At 40.8% G+C, this 19,352-nt stretch overlaps 1 protein-coding gene across 3 annotated transcripts in view; it reads right to left on the minus strand.

Annotated features, from left to right (window-relative positions):
• zbtb16a (zinc finger and BTB domain containing 16a) overlaps positions 1-19,352 on the minus strand; it is a 183,224-nt gene that overhangs the window by 148,292 nt on the left and 15,580 nt on the right. The window lies entirely within an intron of this gene.

Raw genomic sequence — 19,352 nt, forward strand, 5'->3', positions numbered from 1 at the left:
CCACACCTGATAATTCATAGCACACATTATGAGAAATTCATTATTACTATTATTATTAATATTATTTATATTATTTCTCCACTTAAAGTGTATTTTTGTAAAATAAAATGTGTTTATATTTTTATTTTCTTCCTTTTTTTATTTTTTTTATTATGAAAAAACAGATTTCAACCTGAAGGCACCATTCCAGTCATCCATCATCTGTCTGTGTTCTAGTTTATCTGAGTTATTTTTTGCTTTGGCTTCACTATGGGTGTTGTAAAATGCTAAGTGATTGATTGACAGATTGATCTCAGCCAATCAAATGAATCATACTCCTGGTGCTTTAACATGCACCAGGAGTGCATGTTAATAAGCAAATAAAAATAAACTGAAGCAGTTAATTTTTATTTTATTAATTTTTTTAATAATGCATCAGAGCATCACTTTAATCAATCTTCAAAAAAATCCATAATTTTCAGAAACTACTCCGGGAATGAGCAAGAATCATAGAACTGTACTAAGACGTGTTTCATAAAAGTATTTTTTGGGAAGATGAACGACCGCCGTCGTCTCCTGATTGGTCGATGACTCCAGCCAGATTCAAATCTTTGGCTGCGGTTTGCTGACCACTACAGTTTGACAGAGTCCTTTGTGTTCCCTCAGGACAAAGGGGGTGAAAGGTGGTGGTGGTGGTGCTGTGGGGGATAGAAGAAGCTCGTACACCCCCCACCCGCCAACGCACCCCACCTCATCTGTAAAGTTCTCTCTGGCTGACCTTTGACCCCTCCTGCCTTTGTCCAAGTAAAAATAACTAAATCTGTTCTGGCAAATGAATGCCTTTGAGACCGCCGCCCTTGTTGTACATCTCTGCGTGGCTTTTTTCCCCTCCGTGCCTGATAATATGGAAGGTTGACTTAAAGATTACGCTCAGATTAAGTTGGAGTCTTCTGGCAGATGGTGGCGCTTCTCTTTCTCGCTCGCCGCTGGCCCCGGGGTAACTTCTTGTTTCTTAATGAAAGACGGCAAACAGAAAATTGTCTTGTAATGAACCTGTGAGATTAAGGTTAATAAATGTACTTGGCAGCCGCTGCGTTAGTTAAGAGTCCGCTCGATTGGACCGTTTGGGTTTTAGGATTTGTCACAATACGGGGGATGATTGCCGAGATGTGAACCCAGCTGGAGCATCAGGTTAAAATAGGGTTGTTGTTTTTTAGATTTGTTTGTTTAGCTTCCACAGCGGGTCAGATTTTGTGCTGGGATTAAATAGGTCAGTGAGTGAAGGCAGGATAATTAAATATGTCTGCAATCATGGTGACTCTTTCAAAATGAAGCCTTTGCAGAGTAACGGGAAACAAACTACGGTACCGTCATAAAGCCGATCTTCATCCAGCTAATAAGTTGCTTATTCAGAATTAGAAACCAACAAAATCAACAACTTCATGCAATCAGCTGAGTTTCCTTACATAATATTTTGCTAACTGGCATTAAATGAGGGAGTACATTTTCCTGGATTGTTTTTAATCTGGATTGAAGTGAACTGTTCATAAAGGAATTCGAACTGGAACATGAGCGGATTGTATAGGAATGAATTGGACTGATTTGAACTTCAGATTCCAGAACACTGGAAAAGTGTGAGTTAGTGGTATAAATGTAAATAGATGTATTTACAACATTTAAAAAAATAAACATAACCAATCAGAAAATTATTTTTGCTTTTCTTGTTTTAAAAGTAAACATGACTATGCTGTCGACAAAATAAATTTAAAATGAATAATTAGGATAAAAACTTCAGAATTAATTTAAAAAGGAGTAATGAAAGCTAAGATCAAAACTGGCTGGTGTTTAAAAGTGATGAAACTCAACAAAAAAAGGACAGAAAATTCCCATTTTCTATCTGTCTCTTAAAGTATCACTTAAATTATGTCCTTTGATGCACCTTGTTTTGAAGTTAATGAAATAAAAAAATGCCAATTACATATATATTTTATTTGTTCAAGAACTTGCACTGAAACATTATTAATAATATTAATGTAATTCTACCCAACAGTCTCCATTGTTTGCATCCCTAAGAGAAACAAAGTTTAAACAAACGAGTTTATATTTGATAATCTGCAGGAAGAAAATCTGAATCTGAGGTCGGACATCAGAGGAATAATAAATTATTCCACTAGCTCTAGGTCTGATAGCTGAATCTCTAAAGGATGGAGTTTAGTGAAATTAGCCCCCCCAAAAAAGGCTTAAAACTTGTGGTTCTTTAAGATAAACTATAATTACTGTTGCCAAAAAAAACAAACACTAAATTTGCTTTTGCAGGATAAAATTATTTTTATTAAAACTTCTAGAAAACGTATGTTAAAGTGTCAAAATTATTCATTAAAATATATGAAGAATCAACAACATTGCAAATGATTAAAATTAACATAAAAAAATGCCTGTCATTGAAAGGACTTTAAGCTGTACAAGAACTCTGATGTTGTCTAATCTTCACATTTCCTTCTTCAGTACTCCACTAACCAGATGCAACACCAGAAAACAAACATCTATAGTAAAATGTTGGCTCCATGTCCTTTAGTTTTCGTCCCGTACCGTCCTGCTCTGTATGGAAGTTATTATAGTCAGTCGTTCCCTCAAACTTTTCTTCTCCTGCAGCAACTCCCCCACCGTACAGACAAAAGTCAGGTCTGTAACCCCTCCGGCCCCACCCCCGTGCTCTTTGACCTGTAGTGGAGGCCTGGCTGAACACAAACAGTGGTCGTCCCCGAAGCCCTGCCACCACCGCCTCCGCAGAGGGGGGAGGGGGGTGGCGGGGCTCCTGTTTCACTCGGCCAATGAAAGAGCCTACTGTAAATAACGGGGACCTGCCTCGCCCCGGTTTATCTGCGCCGAGACCCCAGCATCCATCCTACTGTAACAGAGCCTGCCGCTTACAATAGACTCTCTCATGGGTGTTAAGACTGCGGGTCTCTCTCTCCTTCTGTGCCCACTCAGAATGGGGATTAAGGGGGGAAAAAAGGCTCCTGTCAGGTCCTTGAAGGGGGTCAACCACCCCCCCACAACCCACCACACCACACCACTACAACCCCATCCAACAGACACTTTAGCCTTTGTCCCGCTGTGAGACTTGGGAGCAGGAAAGGATGGAGGGAATGTGGAGGTGGGGCGAAAGGCTGAGACCAATCACTCTGACAAAATGCTGGATCAAACTCTTGGGTACAAAAAAGCATCAAAGCTCACCCAGCGCTGAAGCCACTAATGCATTTCCACTGAAAATCCATTGTTTTCTGCGACAAGAGAAGCAGGTTGGAGGGCGGCGCTTTGTTTCTTTTAGTTCCGAAAATCTATTCTAAGCTGATAAATGTATGATTTCTTGGAAAACTAACATAAAAGAATATCTGTTAAACTACTCATATGGCCTTTTTTTTTCAAATAGTTTCCTAAATCTTTGATGCTTTGTGAGTCTAAAGGAGTTACGATTTGCCCCGTTTTCCTGACTTTGTGCAACATAGAGATAAAGAGAAGAACAATAAGGCACGAGTTAAAGATGATGAAACGCCACATCCTGTCAAACAGCAAGCCACTTCTTCCGTGCGTGAGCTCGCGAGCTGGCACAAGGAGGGAAGGAGGCCGAAAGAGATAGAGAGGAAGGTTTCGGGTCAGAGGCTAAGTGAAATATATCCCCACTCTGAGGCATGCAACAGAGAGGATGCAGGAAGCTGAGGGCCAGAGATAAGGGCACAGACGTCCGTGATAAGCACCCAAACACCTGTTAGGGAAGCTTCAGCTCCTCGCCTCGGACCAACACTTACAGGAGGCAATAAAAACACAGTCAGGCCAGGAAGAGGGGGGAAAAACCGCCGCAGTAATCCGCTTTTCTTTTTCCGAAAGGTGAGCAAAGAGACTGAGAGTGTCTGGGCGCTTGGTGAATGTACGAGGCGCGGGATAAAGCCCCCGTCCTGCTTGGCGCGGCATGCTTAATGGCATATGGCAGGAGCCTACAGCATCATTTGTAAGGTCAGCGGCGAGACAGCGGTGGCAGAAATGATGCCGTTTGAGTCATGACATGTCAGAGCCGCCCGCCTCGGCGATCAGTCCAGGAAATGGAATGGCTGCCCCCCTCCCCAACTGTGTTTTTTTTTTTTTTTTTTTTAAACAATCCTACTTTCCTTTGAAAGCCGAGAGAAAAACAGACAAACACTAAACAATCTGGAAGCAGTCAGGAAAGACCTTGGAGACGGCTGACAGTGAGCACTGAGCAGAGGATTCATGGTGCATCAGGACTGAGACTCAAAGCTGGAAACAGCCTGATCCTCTGCTTAATATATGGGTCAAATATGACTGTGATAAGCAATGTCCAATTATTCAACACAAAGAATCTTATATACTAATAAATGCTGGTAAATTTTTAACCATTTAAACTCAAAACAATTATGGGAAAATGACAACACCAGAATACACCAGAATAAGGGTGAGCATTTGTCATTTCACGATAAATTTCTTATAAGAATTTTGATTTACTGTTGTCACAATAAATTCCAATTAATGACATTTAAAACTCTCCAAAGCTCTCTGTATTCTTGAGTTTTACCATTGTCTCCACTGTTTGTTGATTGAAAGGATGAATATAAATATTAATAAATCTGAAAATATGGTTAAATCCAGTTACAGTGTGCAGTTTAGTGTTACAAATGGTAATGTTTTTTAAAAGCAGTATTTGTTTTTGTGAGGCTATGATCGACTTCATGACAGTTATTTAATAACGAAGTAATAAATTGTTTTATCGTTACTCTTATCGTTATCACAATAGTACCACAAAATATGATCAAACTTTGAAGTCCATATCACTCACCCCTAATTACAGGACATAAAACGTACAGATAAGAGTAATGAAGTATATTTATTAACAGGTCAACAATAACTAAAGACAGCTAAAAACAGCTACACAATGCTTTTTTGACCTCAAATATTCTTTCAACACTTTCCCCACAAAACAAGCAGAAAGGCAGTTTAAGTGCAGCACTGCTACTAATGAAGCTTCCCTTTATTCTCAGACATTCTTCACCTCTAAGCAGGAAAACGTCCGTCTAACTGAATTCATCCCCAACTCCGTAAGCAGCCAGCCAGCCTTACTGCCTGCTTGCCTTACCGCCTGTCTTGCCCCGGCGAGCGAGCGGGGCGGGGGGGCTTGGGGGTTGTATCGGCCACATCCATCATCAGCTCTCTCTCCTCTGGTAATCTCTCTAGGCGTCTTCGGTCAGCAAATACATAAATCAATTATGGTTTTAAGCTTTATGCCATGATTTACCCAACTGATCCCTCCTAGATTACAGCGGAGCTTAAAACGTGTCGGCCAGCGGTAAAGCCGCGACTCGCCTTGACATTCATTGTGCTGCTGCCACGGCGCTCACCGAGCGGCATGGCAGCTGCCACACCACCAGGTCTGCGGGATCTTTTTTTTTTTTTTTTTTTTTTTAATAGAGATAACACAATCACATCCATCATTAGTACTTTCTTAAAAGATAAGGGACTAACTCATCTTTGGATGAGCAACATTTTAAGAGAGCATCGTATGTTTAGGTTCAATGCAAAAGAAAAGAATTTTGCACAATACATCACAAAAAAATTTTTTTTAAATATAAATGATTTTGATGCTTGAACGCATGTATGGAAAAGACCCAAAATAGAGATGTAGCATGTAGTTCTGTGCTTCTAATCACTTTAACACAACATTTCGCTATCATTCTCAATTCTAGCTGCACATTAGAAATTGTAATTTAAATATAAAAAGGCATCCAATTAAAGGGCTCCTTTGCCAAAGGAAATATTCATGTTGCTCATCTATTTAATGTCACATTGATGGCTTAAATGCAGTTAAATCTAAAAGGCAGCAGAGAAAGTTTTCACATTTTTTAATTACATGAAAGTAGCTTCAGTATTTCTTAAAGCGCTATAGTATGGGTATATCACTTGTTTAATTTTGCATCCAAATTGCATGGTTCTAATCCATTGCATTATGAAATCATGGGGTTAGAAAAAAAAAAAACTACACCTTCAAAACGACTGAAATTTCCCGTACTATCTGTACACTTTGAAATCTTTAAATTAAATTCCCGGCACTGTTGTAATTTTTAGGAAATTGAAAACTCCCACAAGCGGGGAGGCCGTGACACTGATGCAGCACACAGGATTTTACATACATATATGTATTTTTTACATGTATGCTTTTCAACTCCCTGAATTAAAATTAGCCAAACTGCAGAAAAGAGCAGATATTCTGCTCAATAATCATATTTATTTTAGAACTGTCGCTAACTTTACCTAATCTTTGCTCTATATTGGTGCATAGGTCTTCCATCATTGTGTACATTGATATAAAAATGCCTTGCAGGATCTTTGGGGACTGAGCTGAACCCTGAACAAAATCTCTTTACTTGACACTTAAATATAATTTTAACCTTTATGTGAAAAATATCTACAACTGATTTAAAATCAATTGAATAAATAAAATACCAGGTGCTTAAAAATGACTAAAACTCCTTAAGGTGTCCTTTAACTTTCCATAAGTGTTTCCATGTATCAGAATCAAAATAATTAGAATTATTAGAAAAAAATTATGTCAACACAAATGAAACCATGGTATTGTTACTCTCTGTTGGCATGGTATCCAAATCCCATAACCAGTTTCTAAATAGTACTATTAAATGGGCCTTTGTGTGGAGTAGTGGTAGAGCAGGAGCCCCGTATACAAGAAAGTCCAGAGTTCGATTCCCGACCTTGAGACGCTGGCAGCATGCCTTCCACCGCTCTCTCGCTGTCTGACGACCATCAATAAATGCCACTAGTACCAAAAAATTATTTAAAATAAACAAAAAATACAATTAAATGTTTTTTTTTGTTTGTTTTTTTAAGAGAGAGATTTGCCTTCTCCAAAGCTAAAATCGTACTGATTTTCGAACGTTTAACAATAAAAACTTTATTTTCTGTGCCAAAATCTTGACATGTAAAGTTGCTAGTTACTACAGCATGTTACAAAATGTGTTTTATGACACGTACAATCAACCTGAGTGTCATAAATCCAGACATAATAAGGAAAGAACTGTAAAAACTGCATAGAAGCTGAATAGTTTGACAACACTTGGAGTTGTTTTGACTCGATGAATAAGAGAGACCACTTCATCAGTGAAGTAATACATGTTGAATCCTAAATTCACCTGTTGAGGCAACATGCCGCCCCCGGCCCTGAAGAGCTGGATAAAAAAACCTACATGGTGTTGCCATGTCCTCATTTTCCTACCTGAGGGCTCCTTTGTGACAGGTGACGTCGAGGAGAATAGGGGCTAATTTTTTACGACCAGCTTCCTAGCGTGCTGATATCACTCCATTGGGGCCCCTTGCCAATCTCTGGCGAACCATTCAAGTGGCAACAAAGAGGCTAATTAGAAGCTCTCTCCCTTTAAGCCACGAAGGGCTCCGTTTTTGATACTTCCCAGGGAGGCTAGGGGGCCTCTGAGGTGGCAATGGCAGCTTTTCACACACACACACACACGCACACACACACACGCACACACACACTCGGTTTGGCCCTTTGGCTGGAGCACATTTTCTCTTTGTGGCCGCCCTGCTCACAGTCTGCCAGACTGATAGAATCAGAGAGAAGGAACCGACACATCTTCTTTCATGTGGTGGGGACCTAGAGAGGGGATGCTAATGGGATATCGACGGGATTAGAACCCAGAGCGATCAGGTCCAGGAGAACAGAGGACAGACGGGGGGCGCTATGAACCTGAACTAAAATTTATTGACTTTATTGCTGTCCATTGGGAAGTTGACGATGATGCACAAAACGGACTGCAGTAGGAAAGTTTTCACAGAGATGAACTTCTGGTGAATATCCCCTAAACCTTCACTTTCCTCATAGTTGCTCAATGTGTGTTTGTAGATAAACTACGGTGCAACTAACAGCCTCTGGGACCCCAGATACACATCAGGAAGTGAAGACTGATAACACATCTGCATTTCACCTGATAAGCAGTTGAATTAGGACAGTAGCCCCACACCTCAACAGGCACCACACATGTACAGAAACATATAAAATATTACAAACGTTTTAATAATTTTGCCTCTTTGGTGATTTTTTTTTTTTTTTTTACATAAACAACCATTTAAGGCCATGTTACAGCATTTCAATTGGATTTAGGTCCAGACTTTGAGTAGGCCACTCCAAAAGCAGATTATTGGGTGTCTGTTTTGGACAACCCCAGTGCACCTGAACTTATTATTAGGGATAGGATTATTTATTTAATGATTACTCAGAACGATCTCTGCTTCAGGGCGCGATAGCGTGCATTTCTCTGCATGTACATCTTGACGTCCAGTGAGAAGGAGAGTATTCTCAGAAACTACATAATCACTGATCTGAGGATGTAAACTGTACAGCTTTTCTATTACCAATGCATTGATAGAGAATATATAATGTATCTTTGTTATCTGATGCTGAACTCAGTATGATGTAGTCATGTTACCTGAGGATTCAAAAAAGCGACCACACATTGCTGCCCGAGTGCATTTATGCATAAAACATGTTGATAAACTTCAGTGCAGCACGTTCCAGTGTATGCGGGGAAATGTTAGGAGACCGAAATGGAGACCGAAACACTGTCCATTTGTTTTGTTTTTTTGAAATTGATTCTGGGATATTTTAAATTGATTCTGAATTGTAAAAATGAGAATTGTGATTCTTATGGGAATTGATTTTTTGGCAGTTATCATGAACTGATTTTTCTCTAGGAGTTTCTGCAAGGGGCAGAATTCATAGTTCCATCATGTCAGTCTGGGTGTGAAGCAGCCATGGACCATAGGGACAGACGTAAGGGGAGGTGTGTCCCTTTCAAAAACTTCCACCGAATATTTTCCTTAAACTTTTGGGGTTCATCAAGATGATCTCTAAAGGTAAAAGACTAGTCTGTGTTCTTTATGGCTTCTGAACTCTTTCATGGAGGCCATTTTTTTCTTATTATTGAATCATGAACTCTGACCTCTGCTGAGGCACTGCTTTAGATGGTGTTCTGGGCTTGTTTTTGGACTTAAAAATGACTTTGTAACATTTTCCAGACAGATGGATGTCAATGAATTCTCACAATAAACAATATGTATTGTTTATTATTAAATGTGGTTCGTCAGAGCTAAAACATTCTTTGAAATTAACAATTGAACACAATCTGCACTGATACGCACACTCTGTCAAACTCTACAGCAGCATATGAACCTCAAACCTTCTACCTGACCTGAGGGGCCCCAGAGGAGGAAAAAGATGGGACCCTGATGTCATTCTGTGCCTGACCACATCTCCTGAGCAACACTGAGGCACCTGTATCACTGAGGCGTGTGCATCCCTTTCCTCTTATCTCGGCAACGAAGCCGTTTTAATCACCCTGCTGATTAGATCGCTTCCCCTACTGCCATTAGAACTACCTACACCTCCGTTTGGAGACGCCTTTCACTTCAATATTTCCAAAGTAAAATGAAAACAATCCCATTTTACCTGAAGCTATCAACAGCCTGAATAAGAATCCAGAGCTAGATGTGTCTTAAGGAGTGTTTGTAGTTTGTGCAGCCGATTCCACATGATGTATCCCCTCCCTGTGTTAAATCTTTAATCGATACATCTCCCTATCCTGACAGTGAGGACAGAGCCCAGATCTGAGATCAGAGCGATGGTGGTGTAAATCTTTACGGTTCAACCAGAGCCTTTTAAAGCCTGTCTATAATTGGGCCTCAGCCAGCAGCTGCCGTCACCGAGGGCCCGGTCAAATCGGGAGCTCCTCGGGGGCACAAACAAACACTGCGCCGCCCAGAAGGGCAAAGGAAGCACCTGTGTGCGAAGATAAAAGGGAAGACGACGTCAAACAGCCCTCTGCCGCCGTCTCTGGTTCAGGTTTCATTGAGAGGCATTTTTGTACTGCGGGATGATTAAACCGGCATACTGTAACTGTGAGCCGGGAAGACTTGGCTCACAGAGTGATTAGAAATAGGGGTAATCCACTGCCATGTAATGGATGCTTTGTTGTCAGGAAAAATGCTTACAGCTTCACAGGTTGGGACCGCGAGCCCCTCACTCCTGTGGTGCTCCTGTTTCAGAAGGTTTGGCCCACATCTCCATCACTTCATCCTCACGGTACAGAGTGAGGCTCGATTTGCATTGTGATGTTGAACAAAGGAAAACGGAGAAGCTGTGGCGGTGCTGATGACAGCGCTGGGTTAGGGTTCAGCACCACAGCTCTGGGTGTCTGTCTGTCATTTCTACACGACACCTGTCATTAGGAGTTTTCTGCAGCCGCACATCATAAACTGATACTCCTGCTGCCATTCAAGTAAACATAACTCAATGAAGCATGTAGTTAAAAAAAAAAAGAGCAAATTTACCCCAAATATGCTTCTTCTGTTACCAAGGCTTACTCAGCTGCTAATTGGACGATGATACATTTGACATTTACTGTGGCTTATTTCTACATTTAATCAGCATCGCCTTCACATGTTCCGGGTTACCGAGAGTCGTGCAGTTGGCATTTCTGCACTTCGATGATAATAATACAGCGAACCTCTAGATAGTCCAGCTAAATTGATACTAGATATGAACCAATGAGAGTGTTCTTTGGTAACACTAAGGTTGCACGCAATTAGGAAATTATGTTTGTTTTTTTTTTTATTTCTTATGAAACGTTAATAAATTCCAACTGCAAAACAACAACAAAAAACAGCTAGTTTCAATTAGCCACAGGCAACTTAAGCGGCATTACACATCTGTAGAAACATGCTCGTTATTAAAACTTCCACAATACAATCTGTGAAATGAACTGAATAACAAACAGTTAAACCTGGAAGACACAAATGCAGTAAAGCTAGCATCACGTTTTACACTGGCAGCAAAGCTAGCTACGATTACAAATTGCTAGCAGAGCATTACTTTACATTTGCACCATGCTGCAGTTCTACTGTTTAATGTTTTAGTTACAGCATCTGGTCTGTGAAGGTCTCAGTAGTTTGTTAGAGAACATTGGAGAACAACCAGCATCATGAAGAAGAAGGCGCTTTGGTCCAATGAGACTAAAGCTGAATTTATTGGCCTATGTTTAAAACTCAGAGTGTGGCAGATTAATCTTTTCAGTCTAACTCTGAACACATTTCCTTTATTGTCCCACACTTGGGAAATTCAGGAATGCTTTTCTTCACCATGAATGGAGAAGAAGACAACATGAAGTCCAGGAAACACAGGAAGAACCAGCAAAAGAACCTGTTCGTGGCTGTAGAAGACTTGAAACTGAAGAGAAGAACCTTAACCATGAAAATCTTCGTCGAATCTGATTCAGCCGGAGAAGACAAACTGAATATAAATGTATGCATATTATACTGAGGTTTATGCTTCTAATATGACAAAATATAGAGAAAAATGAGACATATTTAATTGTTTGCAAGGTTCTGTATCTATAAGTCTATATTTGGGTCAAATATGCATCACATGCACATAGAGAATTTAAGGTACTTTAAATTGAACAGCCAAATATTACATCTTGGCATTTGTTTGTTGCACACATTAATGTTGTGTTGACTGTTTTTATTAAATATATTATTCAGCTCTAGCCAGCCTGAACACATTTCTGGTTTTCTTCAGCTTCTCCTGGTTTTGGCCAATTACACATTTTCTTTGATTTAATTTTCCCCCTAAACTTTTCCTCAACTCTAAAACGTATCGCATTCGTAAACACGCCGACTGCTGATGTGCCCAATGACTACTGAAAGTGGGAGTTTTCAGTTTTGATGCATTAAATGAGAAACAAATGGGATTTTTCAGTGCTTTGCCAGTCAATCAAACGAAAAGAAAAACACTTGAGGTGTCAAATATGTTCAATTTAATATGCTGCAGAAGCTCAGTTTGTTATTTTAGAACAAAGCAAGGCTAGCTGAAAATATCACAAACAATGAAATCAGATCAAACAAAAGCTTTCTCAAGTAAATTCGCCAACTTCTACTCTTTGGATTCTTGCAGGTTATTGCTATCAGCAGGCCAACAGAACCCAACACTCTGCCGCGACTACTATAAAAACAGGCAGTTAATGGTTGACGGTGGCCAAAGAAGCCACTCAAGAGTCAGTGTGTGTTTGGAAACGATCTCTATACCTTCCCTTGACCTCTCTTCAGAGTCCAGCCTATATGTACACCTGCGTGTGCATACTTCGTTATCACTGGCAACAAACGCATTGGAAGTGCTATCGGGCCTCAATCTGCTCTTGGTTTACTAAGAAAGATTGCCAAGGGTTATCTGTCTCACTCTGATATGCAGAGATAAGGGCCTGGGGCTGGCTGTTTAAACACCTGGGGCCCGGGGTATTAGAGCGCCCTCCGTCCCCCTGGTTTTGCCACAAAAGGGGAGAGGAGATGGAAGAGCGAGCGCTGGCTGCTGCGACTGAAGGGGGAATGTGTGTGAAAAGTAATGAACATGAGAGCGTGCGCGTGCGGAGGTTAATGCAGGGGTGATTATTTCCCACCACTCCCACCCGCCGTACGCCTGATGACAATAAAACACGAAGCAGAGCAAAAGCAGAGCATATTTTCTCCAATTTTATCAACAGAACTAGGTAAAATACGAGCACAGATGGATTTGCAATTGATCTTTTTGTTTCGTTTAAAGCTTCTATAGTGGGAAATCTCTTTCTTCACATATGGGACGCACCTTACAGCAAGGGTCAGTCATTTGCATGAGAATGTACGATTAAGTGAAAGAGATAGAGTCAAGGCTGTGTTCAGAATACAAAAACGAGGAGGTTTTCCTCCTCCGTTACCCCCCTCCACCCTTCTGCATCACTCCAGTCCCTCGAGTGTTGATTACTTTCTCAGAGCAAGGGTTACTAAAATATTGCAGTAATCTTGTCGGCCTGAAGCCCCTGACAACGCTCGGTCCATTCGCCTTCGAGAAATAAATCTATGACCCGTCAGCGTGGAGCTGATGATGATGTGCCTGTCAGAGTGTGTTGGGGGCGGGGAAGAGGGGGTTGGGACGAAGACGGAAAAGTTGCGGTCAGACCGGGGATTGCTGATGTTTAGAAAACTTAACCTCAGGCTCTTACAAAGTGTGGCCCCTACATTTAGTTTTAGGCTCTTCCTTCAAATGCAATAAACGTCAAACAGGATTGGAAATGAAGTGCAGAAGCTTGGAAATAAATTATAGTCAGAAAAACTGCAAAATGCCAATTTTAGAGATTTTCTTCTCCTTCTTTTACTATTCTCCTCTTCACCGTCTCAGAGATAAACTTGGGTTTTCGTCTTGTGTTCTTCGTCACAGTTGCTTATTTTCAAACTGTAAATGGGGGCAGGTGGAGGTGAGTAGTGGGCATGGGCAGGCAGGTTTGATTACCGAAAAGTTTCAATTTGTTCAACCACAAATAAAAAATACACAAAAACAACATGATTTAATGACTTATGTAAAACAGAAAAGCAACAGTTATTGCCACTAATGCAAACTGTGTTATAATATGTTTATCCCCACTATATATACATTTTTTATTTTTGAAACTTGAGCAAATTTTTTGAACAATTTTAATCTTAAATTCTTACAGCACCGGATATTACACTTTTTTAATCATTCAAGTGACAAATCTGATATTATTTGGTGAATCAGCCATCTGCATGAATGCTGCTCTTAGACGCTTCCATATTAACCATGAGAACTGTTTTAGTTTTCACACCCTGTCCATGATTTTCACATCTGGAAAAATGTCAAAAACAGCCACATTTCTCTTTTTCTGAACAGAGAGAGAAAAGTGTGGGAGGCTTTTGTTAAGACTGCTGATTGTCAGTGCACAGTAACTCCGTGGTGTGTAGAGTAAGTCGGCCATAACTCTAACAGTTATGGCCGTTTTTATGGCAACCATCAATAAATATCAGTTTATTTTGAAATTTAATTAATAGGAATGCAACACTATCTTGCGATATTAAAACATCACTATTTTTGCTGAGGATGAAGGTCGAGCAGAAGATGCCGGAACAACTCTAATTATATGTTTATTATTTCAAGTTTTCTTGAAAGTAACACTAACTAAATACCGTCTTGTCTCAGCTTGTGAGTTTTAAATATCATTACACTGTTTGATGTTAAAGTGGTCTATTTTATAAAGGTTGAGTCCAGGCTGTATCTAGTGAATAATCATTTATCTTTATCAAAATATCCACTTCCTGGATGTGGCAATGTTCTTTGGTCTTTCCTCATTTTGAAAACGCACAGGAGAAGCAACTCTTCATTTTAAGGAATTTACATTAATTTGTAGTTATTAGAGCTTGAGCGTTCGTTGAAGTAAATTATGTCTGAACACAGCGTTTGAAAGATATACAAATAGAGGCTGGCTTTTTCTACAATCTTTGTGTCAGACTCCGCTACTGAAATAAAAAAGGCATATATTTTAAGACTTTTTACACATCTTCACCCGGGGCAACAATAACCGTGGAGGACACTGCCCTTATCTCTCGGCTCCTCTCCGTTTTTCTCCATTCCAGCCTGATTTGCAGTAAATAACATGTTTCCAGGTCCGTGTGTGAAGCGGCCTCCCCGTATCTGTGCCGTTCTTTGCGATATAATCCAGGGCACAGAGGAATGGAAGGGGGCAGAGGGCAGATTTATTCAGGAAGTGGGTACTTTCTGGTGCATTCATTGCAACACCGGAGCACACACGCAGACACCTCACAGCACTGACCCGTGCCACATCTGGAAACAATTACACCCATGTTTTGACTTGACCCAGGTGCACCCAGGTTAAACTTTTTTCATGCGCTTCTTGCTGTGGAGGAGGGGGGGAGCCAGAGGTGACCCTGACACGGTGGCTGTGGGGAAATGATGTGTAATTAGTCCAATGAAACAGAACCCAGCCTGTCTGAAATAAAACACGAAGAATGCCCGGCAGTTCGTACAAGAGTAGACGAGGGAGAGGGAGTTGATGCGCCGCTCGACGACCCACGGAGGAATCTGTGAGGACACGAAGAGCATCTGAATTATCAGGCATCTCGGCGCGGCGCGGCGGCGCTTTCATGTGCGGACGGCTGCGGATGATGCAATGTTTGATTTCCACACTTCAGGAGGCTGTCAGGACAGCGCATGCAATATTAAACAGTGTCGTGTCGGTGTATCAACCAGACTAAATTAACCCATTAGTATGCTACGGTGCAAAGCGGGAAGATCAATGCATGAAACGGTTTGGAAATCTCCTTTGATACAAGATTTCCCAGCTTGAGCGAATTGATGAAATTCCTCTTGAAACACAGGCAACCATTTCACACACCAGACCCCCACCCACCCCACCAGAAGACAGAGACTGATGGAGCTTGTCCATTAACAAAGTGAGTTGCTGCCTCTTGCACAAAGGCTTGAGGAGAATTGATCATAAGCAGCCAGAAATCTACCTGAATGTTTACCTTCTCCCCATGAAACAACAGTCAGTCTGCGCTCAAATTCCTCTTTTATATCATAAATAATGGGCACTTTTCATGAAGGCCAAGCAAATAGAAACGCTTTCAGTCGTAATTGCCAGCACCAGAGAAGTAACAGACTTCATTGCCGTTATTAAATGGTGGAGAAACATTAGTGAGAGGCTCTGAACAAGGACACTGCTCTCATGAGTAAAAGCTGTTCTATCATTTCCACTATTTTCTCCCAAAAACAACCGTGAGACAAATTTAGCCGCGACTGAACCGGCTTAGGGGGTTAAAGATTGAACTTTAACCGCTGCGTTTCTCATTGATCTGAGCAAACATTGCAGGGTGAGAAGGTGGCCTTGAATGCAGCAGAATGTCTCCAGTTAAGGGGAAAAGTCGGACTGTTAAAATCCCAGGAATACTCGGTTAGCGAGGCTGACTGACTCAACAGGCTGAAAAAGCTGCAGGGCTGATATCTCGTCTGCTGCCACTCCCCTCTCCCAGAACTACCTTGTTGTCTCAGGGCCCGGCTTCAGCACTCATTTCCTGAGCTCACCGTCTACTCCAATTATCAAGCCAATAAAGGACCCCCTTGTGCAGTTATGGGAAAGGGGAAGGGAGTCAGGTCCAGGACAAGGGGGTCCCACAGCGGTAAGTGTGTGCGATGGCTGCTGCCCACATATTGGAAGGTGTGACTAATGGTCTTGGACAATGTTGAGACAGCAGTGCTTCGGCAGTCACCTGGGCAGGCCTGGCAGTTACTGGAGGAGTGAATCTCCTGGCCGGAGCTGTCAGCTGCACACAACTGCAGTTTGACATTTAAAGGATCTGAACTCTTCAAATGTAGCGTAACAGAGGGACTTTTTTTGTTGGCTATAAAATAAATAAATAAATAAAAAATCTACAAACTTCTTCTCCTTACTGTGCATTGCCCAGAAGTGCATAGGTGGCATTCACACAGTAGGTAAATGTAACCCATGTCCAACGTTTTCACCACAGTCTTAACAGTTCAATTTCAATTTTTTCACCCTAAAACGTACAATCTGTGCCACTCCCATATGTGGTACTAATAAAGATATGCATCTAATGCTGTCTGAATGGTCATGACGCATTTAAGATGACATGCGTCAGAATTCTGCACCAGAAAAAGCAGGAAGCAGTAAATCTGGACATAAACAATGGCTGAAAATTATAAATTTGTGAGAGAAGTCTGTCAGTGAATCACATCACATCACAATCCTGGACTGACTACGCATCCAAACAGATCACTATGTAGAAATTGCAGTCAATGCTTCACAAAAGGCCATTACTATTAATTGTGCTTTATGTAGTTAGCTTCCTTTGTGTTATGATGGTGACAGTGGTAGGCGTTTGCACTGCAAACGGTGGGTTGCTGGTTTGAACACCACACCACTCCACCCTCGTCTGCTGTTGTGTCCTTGGGCAAGACATCCACCTCACCTGCCGGTGGTGATCAGCGGGCAGTAGTTGACCATCAGCGTGTGTGAATATGTGAATGACTGTAGTGTGAAGAATCCTCTGGACTTGATAAATCACTATGCAAGTACTCTACCATTTACCATGATCTTGTGGCAATACGGTCGGCTAACGCTGCTGAATAAACTTTAAAATCATTATTAATTATGTAAACAGAGCGCTGCTGTGTGACATCTACATTCTTCTGTGCATGTATGGGCTGGTAAACTCTTCACAGAAGTCTCATTGCACTGGGGTTTAGTTAGTTATATGAATGCCCCCACCAAGAAATAAATAAATTGGAATTGACCTGTTGTGTGAATATATACTTAGATTCAGTTTCTATTTATCTTCTGCAATAAACAAATACATAAATATCACTTTGTCTGGTAGACATTATATTTCTACATGTCAAACATTTTTTAGTATATGTAGTAGAGTAATAGAGAAACCAGATTCAACACTCATGATATCCATCCTGCCAATTAGGTACAATGGAGACACTAATTGAAAGCACCGTGTTCAAAATCACAACTGTGAGAATTTTGATCAGTGAAGACATTCATTCTGTCAAACAGGTGGCCATTATTTAAAGACATCATGCTGGATTGTAGTGCAACCTGAGTTTTACAGACCATTCCAGGCATTGTTCAGGAGAAGAACTGAAATTATCTAAAATGGAAAATGCAGACAGAAAAGCATGGAAAAACACACAAAACTGAGATTTGAATGAATGGAAGAACAATTAGAATAGAAAGTTTGAGCAGCCAATGGCCAGCAGATGATCAGAGAAGGTTTAATCTGCTGTTATACCTCCACATAGCAGCTGTCTTGAGATAATTTGACAGTGAAGAATGCCCTGCTGACTTGTATACCACCATTTCAGAGGCTGCATTTCTTACTTTAAACAGTAGATGAAGCTGCAGATAAATTTGCTTGTATTCAACAACTGGAAGCAAAAAACAAAAAACAAATACTCCATAGAAGAAGTCCAATCCCAGCATAACTCTTAACTACAAAGTTTGACTGCAGAAGTGTAACTTTTTCGCTGTTTCTACAAGTTTATCAAACATTTAGTGACGCACTACCTGCTTGTACGCTTCTGTCGCGAGTACAAGCTACCCACGAAAGGTATCTGTGTGTATTTCAACAATTAGAATGAGGGGTGCCCCAATTCAAGTTTTCTTGCCAATCATCTTTAAAAAGCCTGGCCAGCCAATTCAGATTTTGTTCCATGCTGGGGGTTGGAACAAAAGCAGGAAAGTCACTACATATAGCGACAAAGCCTCTAAGTTGGTAACAGTAGAGTGACTACTGTTAACTGTAGTTATGCAGACATGAATAAAACACACAGTGGCAGATTTTCAGACCTTTCCAGACAGCATAAGGTCGGTTTCTCTTGTCAGTCAAAGTTAAAGAAATCTGGGCCATTTTATAGGTCAGGAAATTTATTTGTGCCCCCCTAATTGGAAGACACCTATGTGAAGACGAGCACTATGCTGTCGAGACATTTTCAGTCATCCCATTATTGTACCATTATTTCAGTCGTTATTATTGAACAACATGAGTTAAATAGATGACAGTTTGGTAATAAAACACATTGACAACTCTAGAGAGGAACTGAGAAACAAGTTATAGACTTAAATAAGTTATAAATGAAAGCAAAATTCTACTTTCTGGGTTTCATATGATGACAAACACTGAATTTAAACCATAATACTCTGTTTAGCATGGAGACTCATAATTTTGGGAGCAGTCAGAAAAATATCATAGAAAATCCATGGGGTGACATCAAACATACTGATTCTGAAGCAACACCAAGCAATGTAAATAAACTGAAGAAGGTAATTTCTGTCATGCCGGGCTGGAATGCCTGGGTGCCAGAACTTGTTTGACTCCATGTAACAAATATGCAAAGCAGTTCTCTGAATCAGTGGATGTAAAGGTAAATAACCGTTTAGTGATTCACAGGAAAAAGAAGAAAAGTTGTCTGGTGGTCCTGCTAATGGTGTTTCACGCATTTTCACTTGATTTTTCACATTTAAATATCAACAAACAGATACCGCAGTCAGGTGCTTTTAACCACCGTTGAGTCGTGATTCATTTTCACATTGACTGGAGATCCACTGGGTTGGTAGGAAATCCGTGACTGCATCATTACACAGGTGGATCGGTCAAACTGGGCTCTCTGACGATTTTTCTGGGCTTTAAGTTTAGATCTGTTCCATGTTCTTATTTTAGAAAGTTTTTCCTTCAATCTTTAGAAGTTTTCTCAGGCTCATCTATCTATCGTTTGCAATCTGACTCCTCTCTGAAGACAGACAGGCTGCTGTATAGATATACATTACAACATATTACATTTTGCAGACCTCTAACATGGACGTCATTTGGAACGTTTGAAAGTTTCGAGGTGAAAAGAAAAACAGTGAATCTGGAGGTGA

The sequence above is a fragment of the Poecilia reticulata genome, linkage group LG14 (genome assembly GCF_000633615.1).
Source record: "Poecilia reticulata strain Guanapo linkage group LG14, Guppy_female_1.0+MT, whole genome shotgun sequence".
In the NCBI taxonomy this organism is placed as follows: Eukaryota; Metazoa; Chordata; class Actinopteri; order Cyprinodontiformes; family Poeciliidae; genus Poecilia; species Poecilia reticulata.